The sequence below is a fragment of the Micropterus dolomieu genome, linkage group LG07 (assembly GCF_021292245.1).
Source record: "Micropterus dolomieu isolate WLL.071019.BEF.003 ecotype Adirondacks linkage group LG07, ASM2129224v1, whole genome shotgun sequence".
Classification (NCBI taxonomy): domain Eukaryota; kingdom Metazoa; phylum Chordata; class Actinopteri; order Centrarchiformes; family Centrarchidae; genus Micropterus; species Micropterus dolomieu.
In genome coordinates this window covers 21,878,091-21,893,495 of record NC_060156.1, presented here as the reverse complement: position 1 = coordinate 21,893,495, position 15,405 = coordinate 21,878,091, and the positions used below count along the sequence as shown (strand labels likewise).

The window sequence follows — 15,405 nt, the reverse complement described above, 5'->3', positions numbered from 1 at the left end:
CTATCAGAGCAGGGTTTGAGCAATGAGGCGTTTTTTTTATTGTAAATGTCAAACTCTTTTCTGCGCTTTTGCCCACTTTGGCTGATTCAGGCGAGGTGATTTGTCCGTTGATAGCATGTGTTATTCAGAGCAGTTAGCAGTCCCTTTATGCCACGCCAGTTTTACTTTCCACTCACGTTTCATCCCAGGATCAGAGGAGCATTTGTGGGCTGCAGGAGCTGCCTGTGCCTGCCACATTAGCGCGGTCCCAAACTTACTTTGTGCTGTACGGTGCTCGTAGTCCCGATACAAGAGAGAGATATGAAGTTTAAAAAATAATATTCAGGACAACCTTCATTGATATGATCTTTCGGGAAGTGGCGTGCGTCTCAATTGCATTTTATCTGAAATTGTCTATATTCTAACGTGGTAACCTAATTTGCGTTACAAATGTGTTGCGTACAGTTAACCATCGTGTTGTCATTTTCCCAACTTTGTGAGTGTATTTTGTTTAAGCCCATAATGATCTCATTGCTTAAGAATTCCAATTAATAAATTGGCTTTTACGCGCGGAATGCGCAGTTTTTGCGCACATCCCGAGTGTATTACATGATGTTATTCTTTCCAAATCCCAGCAAACATTCGTAGGCCTAATTCTGCATGAAAATAATCACAATCAGCTCAGAAAGTCATTATTCATGAGCCTGTCACTTGGATGGATTGCCTCCCCCCCCCCCCCCCCCCCGATACATACAGACATTTCAGATCTGTTTTATTTTAAATTGAGAAGAGATAAGTGTCCATCAGAAAGCTCCACACTGTGGGGATTTCGAACAAAGAGACATAATACTATATAAATAGGACATTTCCCTGTTGCATTCATCTAAGTTGATTACTCTGAAATGTATTGTTGGAGCGGGATACGGGCTGTGTTGTAGGAGAGCAACAGAGGGCAGTGTTGAGCAGCACTGTGCAGCTGCGATAACACCTTGCCAGGTGAAGTTTGCGGCATCGTGTGCTGGACTATGTGTTGTGCTCTCCACAAGTGAACACAGAAAACAGTTCTGCAGATGAGCTTGTCTGTGCACTGGAGCAAAGGTGCAGCACTCATCTAAGCTTGAACAAATGAAAACATCGGGACATTGCTTTATGGATTATTGCTTGTGTGATTTTTTTTGCTGCAGGTGATTAAATGTCAAGCGCGTTTGAACGAGCTTTTATCTGCAGGCGGTTTACTAGGAACACCTTTCAGAGACATTTAGTCCGTAGCAGGCATTTTTCGAGGCTTAAAATATCACATTCACTGGACTAAATTAATCAAACAACTTATTCACTTGAAAGCTATTTTCCAGAGCACACTTTCACCAGTAACCAACACCACTGGGGCTTTTAGAAGCTTTTTTAGAGCTGCACTCCATTCTTATCTGTAATTATATTGAGCCTCAGCGGTTTTGTGTCTTCAACAGCACAGATGAAGGACATTGTATTATTCATTAACTCACAGTGCACCTGAGCATGGCTGGTATGAGTTTAAGGAAAGTGTCAGGTGACATAAGGTTGTGTTTCAGTTAAGTTTTTTTGAAACCACTTTGAGTCTCTTTAGAATATGCCATGGACAGAAAATATTTGTACTATTCTCCCCAAATCATTTGATAATTACAATTAGTGACCCAATAATTGCGCACACAGCACAGAATCCTGTTTTATTCAGTCCTGTTTCATATCTAAACAACCTCATTCTCAGCGTCTGGAACTGGAAACAGCAGTTGACGCAAGTCTTGTTTTTATTTTGTTAATTCATCTACATGTATGAAAGTCCCATATCTCCCCCATCATTTGATTGATATTCATATATTCTTACAGGTTTTGTCAGGCCCACATGATTGTCCTATGGATGATTAACGCTTTTGTTGAATGAAGAGCTGTTTTAGTATCCTGGGTCAGTCCTTTCAAATGGAAAACAGGTTTTCATCTTTGATGAACTTATGAGGGCTCTTGACAGGTCCTGGAGGGGGGGACCAGACCAGCAAAGCAAAAGAGATCTGAACCCCCCCCCCCCCCCCACCCCCCCCACCACCACCACCACCACCCAGCAACTCCTGTTAGACCACCTCTATGTTCACTTTCCCCTTCTTTGTATTTCTCTGTCTCTCCTCGATGTCCTTGGAGTTACAGTGTGTAAAAGTGTTTTGTTTTTGATTATATGTAGAGGTCTGTATCTTTGTGGCACCTGATGTCGACATAAATAATTATTTTTCATTAACAAATATGATAGGTGATGAGCCGGTAGTCTCTTCATCAAATTTTTAATGATGCATAACTAATTGTGGCATGTGGATGATTTCTGTTGTCGGGCATCATTTGAGAGTGGACAAACGGATATGAAAGTTTAATGTCTGGAGAACTTGATCCGTCCTCTCCCTACGATATTACGTCTCTAAGAAAAAAAGATGCCATGTTGAATGTGGTCTGACCTCCACGACGTGTGTGAGCTTTGATGTGTGTGACTGCCAAAAGAGATAACAGAAAACAAATCTGATTCAGGCTGGTCTGAGGTAACACTATTCATACAGTTACACTACAAATATCTTTAGGTCTATAAAACCAGAAAATACATTTCAAGAAAAAGTAATCTGTCTTCCCAGAGTTGACGTACTGTTTTGTCATTTCATAGTGCAGCTTTTCACCAACCAAAACCAAGGTGGAAAGTGGAAAGCGACAACTTCTACAGCATGACATATCTGCTGTTAGTCTTTCATTCAGCTGTTTGGCTTTTCATGCACGTAACAGAAGCACTCCAGGACATCTGTCGCTGCTATATGAACCAGACCGCAGTTTATACATGCACTGTAACACCTCATGCTCTTTTTTGAATCCTAACTTGAGAGCGGCCATGACAAAGATGCATTTCCACGCTTTAAAACCCAGAAGGATGAGTGGCTGAGATGTGCTCTGCCGACCGTTGATCTTGATTTTGTTCCCTTTTTACACTCCCTGAACCTGGTATGTGAAAGCAAAACAGAGAGATTGTAGACTTTAAAGTGGCCTTCTTGAGCAGGATTCACATGGTAATTAGGTCAGGGCACACTGTGGAAAAACAAAGCTGTCTGCATGCAGAGATAGCAGAAAACATACCACATTTCTGTTAAGATGTTTCATGGGGAGTGAAGAGACGCACAGAGAGATGCTCCCTTAAAGTGACTCTCTCTATTCAGAACACTGCAGCCACATTGCAGTGTCTGTTGCTCTCTGTTTTGTATAATGCCAGATTTGAAATCACAGCTTCAGGCGCTGTGACTAGTGGTGGCAGCCCTGGCCTCAATATTCACTGCGGTCTTTATCCCCAGAATACAAAGCTCTGTTACCTTGTCACCTGAGTGTGATTATACTGTCACAGTGCTCACATAAATGTTGCCATTTTACATTTACACGGTCTCCGCGGCCTGATGGAGGTCCTGCGCCTGAAAACTCCTCATTTCATTTTAAATTACATCATTCCTCCACTATTTAATGACCTGTGCAGAAACATGCAAATTTTGGCTATTTCTTCTCAGGTTGATGTGAGCGTTCTGTGGCCAATTTTACAGTCAGAAACAAACTGCAGCTTGACAGCACCCTGATGAGAATCTGCCTTCGACTTTAGTTCAGCCTTTTGTTCATGACGGGGCAGGTTTGAGGGAGACAGTTGACAGTTTGAGCCGTCAGCAGAGGGAGGCCAGTGGTCTGCATGGAGCAGTCTGAACCGGTGGGTGGAAATGAATAATTCCACGATGTCTGTCTGGGTCGCCTCAGCCTCCCGGGATCTCATTGTTTCTGAATGCAGAGTGCACTTGGCGTGGCCTTCACTTGCAGTGTCTGTTTGTAACCTAGCCTCTGTCTGCCTCAACACACAACCTTGCCGTCTGTGAAATCCGATACGCTGCAGCGTCTCTGCACTCTTTCTGCAACCCTGCTAATTAATGCTTGATGCGACCCAATAGTTTCAATTTGTCTCGAGAATGTTATCATCATTTGTTTGCCCTCCCTTTTCCTGTGTTGTTTTTACTGTACAAAAAAAGTTGGGTGAAAAGAGAAGGGCATGCAGCCTGTCGAGCGGAAAAATAAGCTGGAGAGAAATATGTTGCACCTAATACATCATTTTTATGGTGTTTAATGCAGTTCTAAAATAATTATTTGATTAATATAATAATAAATAATGTTAAATTGGTTTTGGACTGTCAGACAGAACAAGTAATATAAAAATGTTGCCTTGCTCTCTAGGAATTTATGATGGACAATTTTAGTATGTTCTGAGATAACACAACAACAAACAAACAAGCAATTGATAGATTAATCAATAATGAAAATAATTATTTGTCGCATCACTGGTTTAATGTAATACAATTGCACCTCATTCTCTTGCACTGCTGCTTGAAAATCATCATGAGAATGTTACTCTGCGTTTCTCCTCAGTTGGTCAGTTGAAGGACAGTTTTTAAACTGAAGGTGTATTTCCTAAAGCGAGAAACTACACGCAGACACTCACACATTCTCATTGTTAACCCTCTATGTATTAGTTGAGGTGTGTGTGTGTTGTGTGCAAGCATGCGCTCATTCGTTCAGATGCGCATGCGTGCATGTCTGAGCAATTTGATTTTTCTCTTTGTATGCGTGTGAAGCGGACGTGAAGGCATGTGCCTTTTCTCTCCCGTCCCTCCTCTGTTCAGCCCCGGGAAGGTCTGAGCAGGGTGAGAATAAAAGGGGCGCAAGAAGAGGAGAAACTACTCCCACAGTTGATTTGGCCATTGTGGGGGGAGGAACACTATTCCCATTGATGCTCTGGACGCATGGCTGAAACCCCCAGAAGCTTTAGGAAGGGAGCTTATTCAAGGCTTGATGTGACCCGGAGGACTGGGTTGGAAGATGGGTGTTGAGCCCATTGTGGGGACGGTGGGAACATTGTCCCTGCTCCGCTGCTTTAATACCACTTTGAACCACTGGCTCTGTGAGCTGGATGAGCTCTCAGGTTGTCTGTTTTTGCTTTACAAGACACTGGAGAGGTCTCTTATGTTAGATGTGTCATGCACTTTCCCGGAGGCTCCCATCAGAGAATCTATGATGATTTTTAATTTAATTGAACTATTTAGTAGAGTTGAGCTGTGTTTTGTGTTTTATAACATTTTAAAATAGTTTTATGTTTTGCTTTCCATTCAACAGTCAACGTTTCTTTTCTTTCTTTTCTTTTATCCACCTATGCAATCCTTCCCTAAACTCAACCAAGTAGTTTATGTCTTAACGTAACCAGCCTTTAGAGTTGTTAGATTGGAAAATGTTACAGTGATACAGATACAGTGCATTTATTTAAAATCACTGACAATCATATAATCATATTAAGTCAAATACAAACTGGTGACAAATACCAGTATAAAGTGACTTAGTAATGTGTTGGACCTCCACAAGCCTCCACAACAGCTTGGGTATGTTTGGGTATTTGAACAAAAAATACCCTGAGACATAGTCATATATTAGTTAATATTGCTATGATGAATTGGTAACATCACGCAAGGTGAAAACTGTCCATATTCTCTCAAACCTGACACTAATATACACACACACAACATAATCACATTTCTATACAATATAAACATGAAATTCAAGTGATAATCTTCCATTAATACTACTGTGTTAAGTGTCTTCATCACACCCTTACTTTTTCCTTTGAATCCTTGGCATTCCTCTCAAGCTGTCTGGTTTTCAGGTATTTTACTTTGAAAAGCCCCATTGTGCACTGCTTTAAAAACCCTCCTAATGGAATAAGGCTCATTTTTGCCCTGCCATACCCTCTAAAATGGTTGTATCTCTTCCAAATGGAGTCACAGGGTGAGAGCTAAACTCCTTTCTTGAGTCTGTGCTCAGTGAAGTAATAGGTTTGCAGTAAGCCCTCCAAACAAGGCTTGGATTAGGACACATTGGCAACTCCTGTGGTATTTATCTAGCTATGTACTTACACACTGACAGGAAAGAAAGTGACTTTATAATATGTTTTACCAATTTTCCTGTTGTGTTTGGAATTTTTTGGCATTGTAAGAGGCTGTCATGCTTCAGTTTGTCATCTCAAGGCTATTAGCTAAAGCAGATAAGAGTTCCTGATGTGTTTTCCTAAAGTTTTATTAGCATTGGTTTGTTTCCAGTATTAGACTCTGATTAACTGACTCTGATAGGGCATATAACTGGCTCATTAGAGAGCACACCACATGCATCTCTGCTGGTCAGCAGTCTGGTGTTTGTGACTGTGCCTATTTGTTTGAACATGCATGTGTTTGTGTCCGCGTGTGCATATGTATGTCTGTTTCGGTTTTTCTACATTTGCGGTAATGGCTAGGAAATCAGCAGTTAGCGATAGCAGGCAGCTGGTCTCCACTTTCACTGTTACCCACAACCCTCCATCCCCATCGCACATGTAATTGGACAACCACATGTCAGGCTGTGATTTGCAGTATGAGCCTAATGATTTTGCAGCACTAAATATATTGAGAACAGTTGTCTCTTTGTCAAATGAAATGCAATGGCTAAATTCACTGGAGAGTAGAGGTTGACTGGGGTGAGAAAAATCTCTCTGTCCCAGATCCTGTTCTGCCCGATCCTTGTCTTATCCACATACATTTCCTGTCTTAACGGAAACAAAACATATTGCATTGAGGCTGGGTTATAAAAGCTTTTGTCATTAAGATTAAGATATACTTTATTAATCCCCAAGGGGAAACTCAATGTTTTCACTCTGTTATTATTATGTTAGTATTTACACACAGTTCCGAAAGTCACACACATGCACATGCACAAACAGGACATGTGAGGGGGGCTGCCACTCAGTGCGGCGCCCTGAGCAGTTCAGGGGCTTGCTCAAGGCCTTCAGCAGTGCCCAGGAGGTGAACTGGCCCCTCTCCAGCTACCAGTCCATACTCTGGTCTGAGCTGGATTCAAACTGGCGACCCTCTGGTTCCCAGCCTAATCCTTACAGACTGAGCTTCTCAAGTTTACAATGATAATGATAAATGTAACAATCATTTTTAAGAAAATGCGTGGTATTTTCTTTCACATGTCGGCTCAGTTCTGATTTGTTTGTCCATTTGACGGCTGTATGACCAGTTAAAGACTGTGAACTTTTTCACTGAAATGTTTGCTGAATGTTGGTTGAACTTTTTGGTCCTTATAACTATTCTCAGTTTATTGACATTGGATTCAAACAATGTACTTTAAAATTGGGACCTGAGTAAATTAAGGTCGGTAAAAAGATTCACAGTGATAGTAACTGAATTTGGTCTGTTGTGTCTCGATGTGTGGTAATGTGGACTTAACATTGCCTCTTTCTTGTTGTTTGTATAGTTTGTAAAACAAACTATTCTGTGGGAAATTTCAATGCATATTACTAAACAATATTTACTTTTCCACACCTTATCTTGCTCCTGAAGAGTACGACCGCTGTCCCATTTAAATGTCACACAACAGCAGAGCAGAGGATGCATCATATAATCAACTGTGGAATGTGAACAGGTCCAGTGACAAGTGTAGCAGCTGGAAAATCAAATGCACTGCAGTACACAGATACACAGACATTGATAGTGCTGTTTTTATAGTTTCTGATTGTTTCTTTATCATTTTGTTCATCTTCAATTTTTTGTATTTCCATTTCTGTGAGAAGTTAATCTTTCCCTGTTAGAATTCAGGGCCTCTAAATGTTTTATGCTGCATGTGTTATTAAGACCAAAGAAACAAAGCCTGCCTTTTGGATAATTGCATGTCTCCTCAGCCACCACAATGAAATCCAAAAAACCTTTTGTTACCAAATCATTTATTTGTTACCCGTCACTTGTTTCTATATATTCTATACCCTCACGGTGAAACCCACTATCATGCTGACATGATAATATCATCTTTTAAATGCCATTCATACTATGTTCTTTATTATTCTCTTATCACCAGCGACAATTTCTCCCACAATCTGCTTTCAAAGCCTCTGCTCAATTTCCCATGGAAAATCAGCATCAGAGTGTGCATGTGTACAAGATACGGCATGGTTCTGAATTGAGGAAGGAGTGACAAAGAGGAGCAATAATAGATACCACATACTCTTTTGTGTGGCGGCTATAGGCCTATTTCACATCTCAGATGCCAAGACATTTCAACATTCTCACAGAGAATCAGACCGGGCTATTATTCAGTGTCTGCGTTTGATAGCTTTTCTCATTTGACCTGGGTAGCAATGAGCACCTAGCTGAACACTAGCTTAACCTGCCAGACGCTCAGGAGAAATTATTCTACTCCGTCTTTTGACCTTTTTGTTTGGCTGCCAGAAATCTCTTGGTCTAAAGCCAACAGACAGACTGGAGTTTTTCTCCACCAAAGTTCCTGATTTGGGATTCACGTTGCGTGTGAGCTGTAGGCTCATTTCTGGAGTTGAGGCTTGCAGGGGGATTGTGCTGCAAGAGGAGCCTTAATCAAGAGCTCATTAGTTAACTGGTGCTGAACATGGAGAACATAGACGACCACATGTCCATGAAATGAGCGTAACAGCAAACATTTTGAGTGTAGACCCTTCAGAATATGACCTGAGTCCTCACTTGATGTTTGACATGAGGATCAGCTGCAGTGCACCATAAAAAGCTTGCTCTGTCTGTCACCGGTGACAAGTCAGACAAACAGGGGTGAAACAAATGTTTAAGTCAACAAAGTGGAACAAAAAGCATGATGCATATAAGTTTTGTCACCTGAAGCTTTAAATGTTAAATCGTAAATGCATTCTCTACGGCACTGCTGAGTTTGGTTTGCAGTTTGGTTTGGTTACTATGACAATGGAAGCGGCTCTCAGCGGGGGCAGGAGGGTCTGTTTCAGACTGAGACAGACAGAGAAAGAGAGGAGTGTGACAGTGATTAATGTCCTGGCAGAAACAGAGACAGTCGACTCTCAGGGGCCCGTCATCACTATCAGAGTGTTAAGAAGCATGCCGGCCCCCAACCAACACAGTGTCTCACTTGCACAAGAACGAGAAGAAGTTTAATCACAATCATTTGAATTATTTATTATACCAAAATCTATTACTTTTTCAACTGCGTGGATGAAAGCTGGAGTAAATTGAAATGTTGGATTAAGCCAAGGAGGAAATGAGATTCACCTTTGTGTCTCCTAAAATCAATCCTCGCTATCTGCTCGCCTCTTATTCCAGAACATCAAACAAGCCGAGGTGGCCTTTCCCAGGTGGCGTGGGGAGAGGTGCAAATAGTCAACTGTTGAGTCACATGCCGCTCCGGTTACCGTGCCGCCTGTTAACAGGGAAGTGAAGTGATGGACGACCAGAGGCCAAACGTCTGCATGACAGAGATAAGCAGCCAATGGTGCTTTCTCTCCCCCTCCAACAAGAAACACTACAGAAACACTGCTTCTGGACATTTGGCCAGCAGAATTTGGATGATGGAAAACATACAGTGTGTGCCTTATAAACCTATTGCAATATTCTGATAGTTTGCTTCTGAACTCACAACTTACAAGCACATACACACATGCACACACCTCATTCTCCCTTCAAATATGAAGGGAGAATGAGGTGAATTTATATAAAATGAATTTTTATAAAATAGGACACACTTTTATATAAAGAAACAACCTCAAAGCTTTGCTGCGGTACCTGTTCCTCTTTCATGTCCCCCACCTGGATCTCAAGGTCCATTAGAGCTCCTTTTGAGAATCTTGGTCTCTGTCTGGGTTTTCGCACTCCACCCACTTTCCCTCCCCTGCCCTTTACTCCACTGCTCCCTAATAACACTGCAGCTGAAAGAAGCTTCTGTTGGGCTGCTATAGTGCATAGTGTGCGTGTGAGCATGTACTGCAGTTAAAGCTCATCATCGGAGATGGAAAAAAAGCCTCTTGTTCTTCCTCTTCAGTGACACCTGGCGCTCCCGCCCACCACCTTCAAACACTTTTGGCTCTCTGTGACCTGACCCTCTGGCCCTCCTGTCATGTCGATAGCAGCGTAACGGAGCTGAAAGCACACAACGGTGTAAGTCTAAGTAAAGAGATGATGAATGAGCTCCAGACATACACACGTTCCTTTGTGTATTTTTTCATCTATTGGAGGTAACATTACCTTGTCATTTTTTCCGCACCTGTCTGGTTTCTTCTTCACCTGACCTCGATGGAATATATGTGTGGACCTGTTTTCATATTGTTGTTTACAAAATGCTAAAGGACCACAGGTAGTTTCAACAGGAAGGAAGTGCAATGTGTAACTCAGCTGGTGGATGTTTGATGGCAAGTAAAATGCAGTAAATGTCTACCCCCGCTCACAGCAGATTGCTTTTGCTAGTCTTGGCCAGCAGCCCCATTCATCACCCACTACAATAGGACCTTTACTGAAGCCCTGTTTTAAACTATGTCCAAGGTCCCACTAATTGTCCTGAACGTGTTTATTTAAAAAAAAAAAGAAGGCAAATATTAATGTTTTTAAAACATGTGATGTGTTTTATTTTGAAGAAAGAAAGAACCTAAGGATTAATCACTCAACTGAAAAAAAGCATGTTAAAAGAATCTAAGAAACTAGGACGAATGACAACATTGTGCTTCAAGATGAAAAGCCTCTCAAAGATGAAAAGTGACCCACTCAATGTTTCACACTTAATTTGACAAATAGGAAACTTGAATCGCATACTAAGTAGCATCATGCTGCATCTCTGCAACAGCCAAGCATATCCTACGGGAACCTAAGGCCTGACCTCTACCGCAGAGGGCAATGCTATGGGTAAATTTTAAATATGTATCAAATCTATCTAAAAACACACACCTCATATATTCTTACATAATGAAAGTTATGGGGAATGCGTTAGCAAAGAGCAGTCTATTTACACATTCAGCAGACACAAAGCATTAGCATTCATCTCTGTCCAGCTGATGAATTTAAGTATATTCACTCTACTTTTACCTCTAGTTTGGTCTCCACCAACTCCTGAGAAAAAATATCTGCCTCTTTAGCTGCTAAAAGCAAAAACTCCACTTTGTTAACCAGCTAGTCACTAATTTTGACTGTCTACTGTTTGCTGCTGTGTACGTAGTGGGTTACAATGGGTTTATCTATAAACTGTATAACGTTAAAAGAAGAAGACATAACCACCCTGATGTTGTACATTGGTTTGTGGACTACCATTTTGAAACCTCGAGTTTGGCATTTTGGCAGTCGTCATCTTGGTTTTTTGGAACCAGATGTAACCATATTTGGATGAGAGGATGGAGCTAGCTAGCTTGGTTAGCAAGGTGAATACGTAATTTGTGTTAACAGCCAACTCCTTAGAGTGTCTTTAGTACAACCAAACGCTGAACAAGACATATTAGGTGACCAAAATGTTACACGTAACCTTCATGGACTGAAAATGCGCTGGGAAAGGGTCAAAGTTCTTTGATGAACACACAAATAGCGTACACACTTTAGTGCAACTAGCGAGTGAGACCATGAACTCATTAGGTTTTTACTTAGGTAATAAATCAAAAGAGAAGTAGGGTCATTTTGTCATAGACTCCAATGCCATCTGACTTCTTTTGTAACAAGTGGAGTCGCCCCCTACTGGCCATTAGAAAGAATGTAGGTTTGCCGCTTGGTTTTATCATAGCTTGTTTGTTGAGTACAGCAACAAGGGTGGTTCTCTTACATTTAGGTCAATATGAGTATCTGAAATGGATTCAGGGATAAAAAACATACAAAGTAAAGACACTGTGAGGTACACTGAAGCAATACCTGGCCATTCTAATGTGTCCTTGCAGTCTCTTACTGTGTGACTGATTCAGTATCCAGAGATCTGACCGACATACATATAACCCACAGGGCTTTTCCAACACTACAGTGATTTGGTCTGGTCAACACCTGGCTGGATGAATGGCTGTATGATGAATGTAGATAGATGAATACTTACGTCACATCATTGCAACAGCACTTGCAATTACCAAAGAGTCAGACAGGCAGTTGTGTATGTTATTTAGACACATGCTGCTCTTTCATTTTCTGCAGCGCTCTTGGTTTCGCTTCTCATTTTGGCTTCAGTGAATTATGACAGCCTCTGGGAGCAGTGAGAAGACAACAGGAGAGAAGTACTCCTCTCTCAGATCTCTCAAACACAGTTCAGCAACATTTAGGTTGCAGGCATGGGTACTGAAAGTTTTGGAGGCTGGAGACTTTGACTGAAGGTCAGGGGCTCAGACAGCAGGCTGGCACAACTCAAAAGCTGTTATTACATGCAGATGACTCAGTTTATGTGTGGTAGGGCTGTTGGCTGTCCTTTGCTGTCTTGTGTTGTATATTAATCACACAGTAGCAAAGCTGCAGTTGAAAGTTGAAACATTTACTTGGTTTGCATGTCTTTATTTATTGTTGGCATTATTTTGTGCAGGTTTGACTCTCATAATAATTTACTGAACTATATAATATTTAAGTTTATTAATATTTAAAAAAATATACATTACAAAACTATGTGGACACTCAAATATTAACACCTATATGTGATTGTAACACATCTCATACCAAAACCGCTGCTGCTGTTACAGCCCCCACTCTTCTTGGAAGACTTATTTTGGAACCTGGCCTGGCTCACAGTCAGCATTTCAGGTCTTGGATGGGTTTGAGGTCAGGGCCTCTGTGCAGGCCAGTCAAGTTCTTCCACACCAAACTGGGAAAACAATTTCTTTATGGACCTGGCTTTGTGCATGGGAGCATTGTCATGCTGAATCAGGAAAGGGGGTTCCCCAAACTGTTCCCACAAAATTGGAACCATATTATTGTATAAAATATCATGGTATTTAGAGGCACTAACATTTCCCTCATTTGGACCTAAGGGATCTAGTCCTAACCACAGAAAACAGCCTGAGATCAGAAGTATACAAACGTTCTGTATGTGAACAGGGGTGCAAAATTGCAGTGAATTCCAGTCAACACAGACAGTGTAACCTGAAACTTGTTTCTCTTATAGCCACCTCTCTTAGCCTTACTTCTGTGCTTACAAGCCCTTCTGACTGTCCTGCATTTCCCACAGTAACCCACCCCAGCCACCTTCGATGCCCCTTGCTGCTTTGACAGCATGCCCCTGCTGGCATGATGCCCAGACGCCCTTGGCGATTTACAAACCTGTGGTGATGGCAGCCATGCCCACGCGTCTTTGACTTTGCTGAAGATGTGTTATTCATTAAGGCGGCACAAGTGACAGAGGGCCGCTTGTATTCTGCAGCGAGAGGGATAAACAAGACATTAAACACAGGGCTCTTGGCTGGGGATAGCCAATTTGTGGTGGTTAGACTGTGTTTAACTTCAGGTGTCCTCTCTCTCTGTCCCTCTCTTTTTCCCCTCATCTCTCTGATTGTCTTCTGTGTTGTGATTTGTTTTTGTATCAAAAAGGTAACCTGCAGGCGATGTAAATGAGTGTTTTCCAGTGGCTGCATATTTCTGTGAGAGATTTATGTTAGCAGAGAGCTCCTGGTGTGTCTTTGATTCATTGTTCTTTCATGAGTTGTGTGTCTTGGATTAGTTTCATCAAACACTAAAAATGATTTTTGTAATCTTCAACAGACAATGCATTTGGAATCACAGCACTCTGTAAGATCTGAAAGAGATTGAAGTTTTACCCTTTAGTTTTGTCTCTAATTTCCACAAGCTTGCTCTGCTCTGCAGGTGTTGCCAACACAATATAACAGCTATTATACTTGATACTTATGTTTTGTTTACACAGCAACTTGCTTGTTGTAGTGTGAGTGGTTTTATGAGATTTTCGGTGAATGTACTGTCATAACAATCCAGCTGTTATCAAATTTCCAAATAGAATAGGTTTCAGGAGCAAACTGTGTAATTATTTCATTTATAGAGCTAACAAGTTACTGTCAGGTTGGTCGGCTGCTTTTTTTGTGTTTGGTCTCACTCTGTTGCATTTTGTCTTCAAGCTTATTTATGTTAATAGCAGTTACACACAACAAGGTATGTTGTTATAAGAATTAAATGTACAATGTGGAGGAGGTCGATTATTGTAGAGGAACTCTTAAACACATTATGCTGTGTAAATGCAAATCACTAACAATTTTAGAGTTGGTTTGTAGTCAACTTGACTCACAGTAGGTTTTACAAAGGGTTAACTAATAGCAAACTAGCATTGAATTGCTATGGCTACATGCAGTTAAACTTGCCTTATATGTGCTGACTAAGTGGTCAGAATTGTTTATAGACAGTTAAAGTCTGGCTCAGTTCAGTTCAAGCTACCCTCTCTCTGTTAAACAATGAAATATCAAATAGTGTATTTCATTAGTTGTTCTTAAATGTTCGAAACATGATACTTTTCTTTCCATATTTATATGAATTAATGGTTAATCGAAATGCTTAATAGTAACAAAGCTAAAACAACGCTGTCAACAGCAACAGCATATCCCATCTGTCTTAGTCTCGGAAGTGCTGTCAAAGCCTCATGCGAGGCAGTTACTAACTAAATTATTAATCATTAATAGAATGACAGTGTTTGAATTTTACTACAGTAGATGCCCATTTAATATGGAATATTGATATAAAACCACAGGATCATGTTTCAGCTTTTCAGAAAGACTGAAAGAAGCCCACCATTAGAGATTACATTTAATGAAAGCTAGTGGTACAGAAGCTAACTTGAAATTATAATAAAAATATCATCCTGTACTGAAAGTAGTAAAAACTAGTAACTCTGAGCAGATATTGCTCCATAATTTGTAGTGTACAGTGTAGTTTTTTCGATCAGCATTAAAAACCATAATAGTGACTTTGTGATGATTAAACCTGTGAAGCTTTGTGATTCAGCAGAACGACCTCCCTGCTATGAAATACTCTGAAATGAAATGACCTGGCCTGAATCCAGCATAGTGGCCCTGCTTCTGCTGATAACAGCCATTTGATACTGAGGACAGAGGACGGGACAAGTCCTCTGTGCTACTGTATACATGTGTGTGCTACCTGTGATCTAGCGTGTTGGCTCTGGCCTCCAGGGACACCCAGACAGCTGGCTGGCACAGAAATGTGACGAAGACTAAAAGACTTACGCAACCTCAAGCCATCCTCGTCTACCTCCACTGCAACATCTCTATTTTTTCTTTTCTCTCTTTCTCTGCCAAAGTCGTATGCACCACAGGTGGACGATTTCAAAGCCTGCTGTGAACCCAAGACTATGAGTAAAGAATCGAAGATGTGCAAAACTGACAAGAGTGAAAAGGGAATTTTTTTGGCTGACGATAAAAGCATCACTTTCCACTCAGACGTATCTGTAAGCACTGCTGAGTGGATTGATGCAAAATATGCACTCTAGAGCTCATCTTTTGTGATGGATGCTTTGGCTGTGAAGCTTTAGTGTACCTTGTTTGACTTTTTATGTTTGAACAATCACATTCTCCATAAATTGCTGCTTTTTAAT

The 15,405-nt window shown here is 41.1% G+C and overlaps 1 protein-coding gene across 2 annotated transcripts in view; it reads left to right on the top strand.

The window, feature by feature from the left end:
- Positions 1–15,405, top strand: part of sema5ba (sema domain, seven thrombospondin repeats (type 1 and type 1-like), transmembrane domain (TM) and short cytoplasmic domain, (semaphorin) 5Ba) — a 177,200-nt gene that overhangs the window by 448 nt on the left and 161,347 nt on the right. The window lies entirely within an intron of this gene.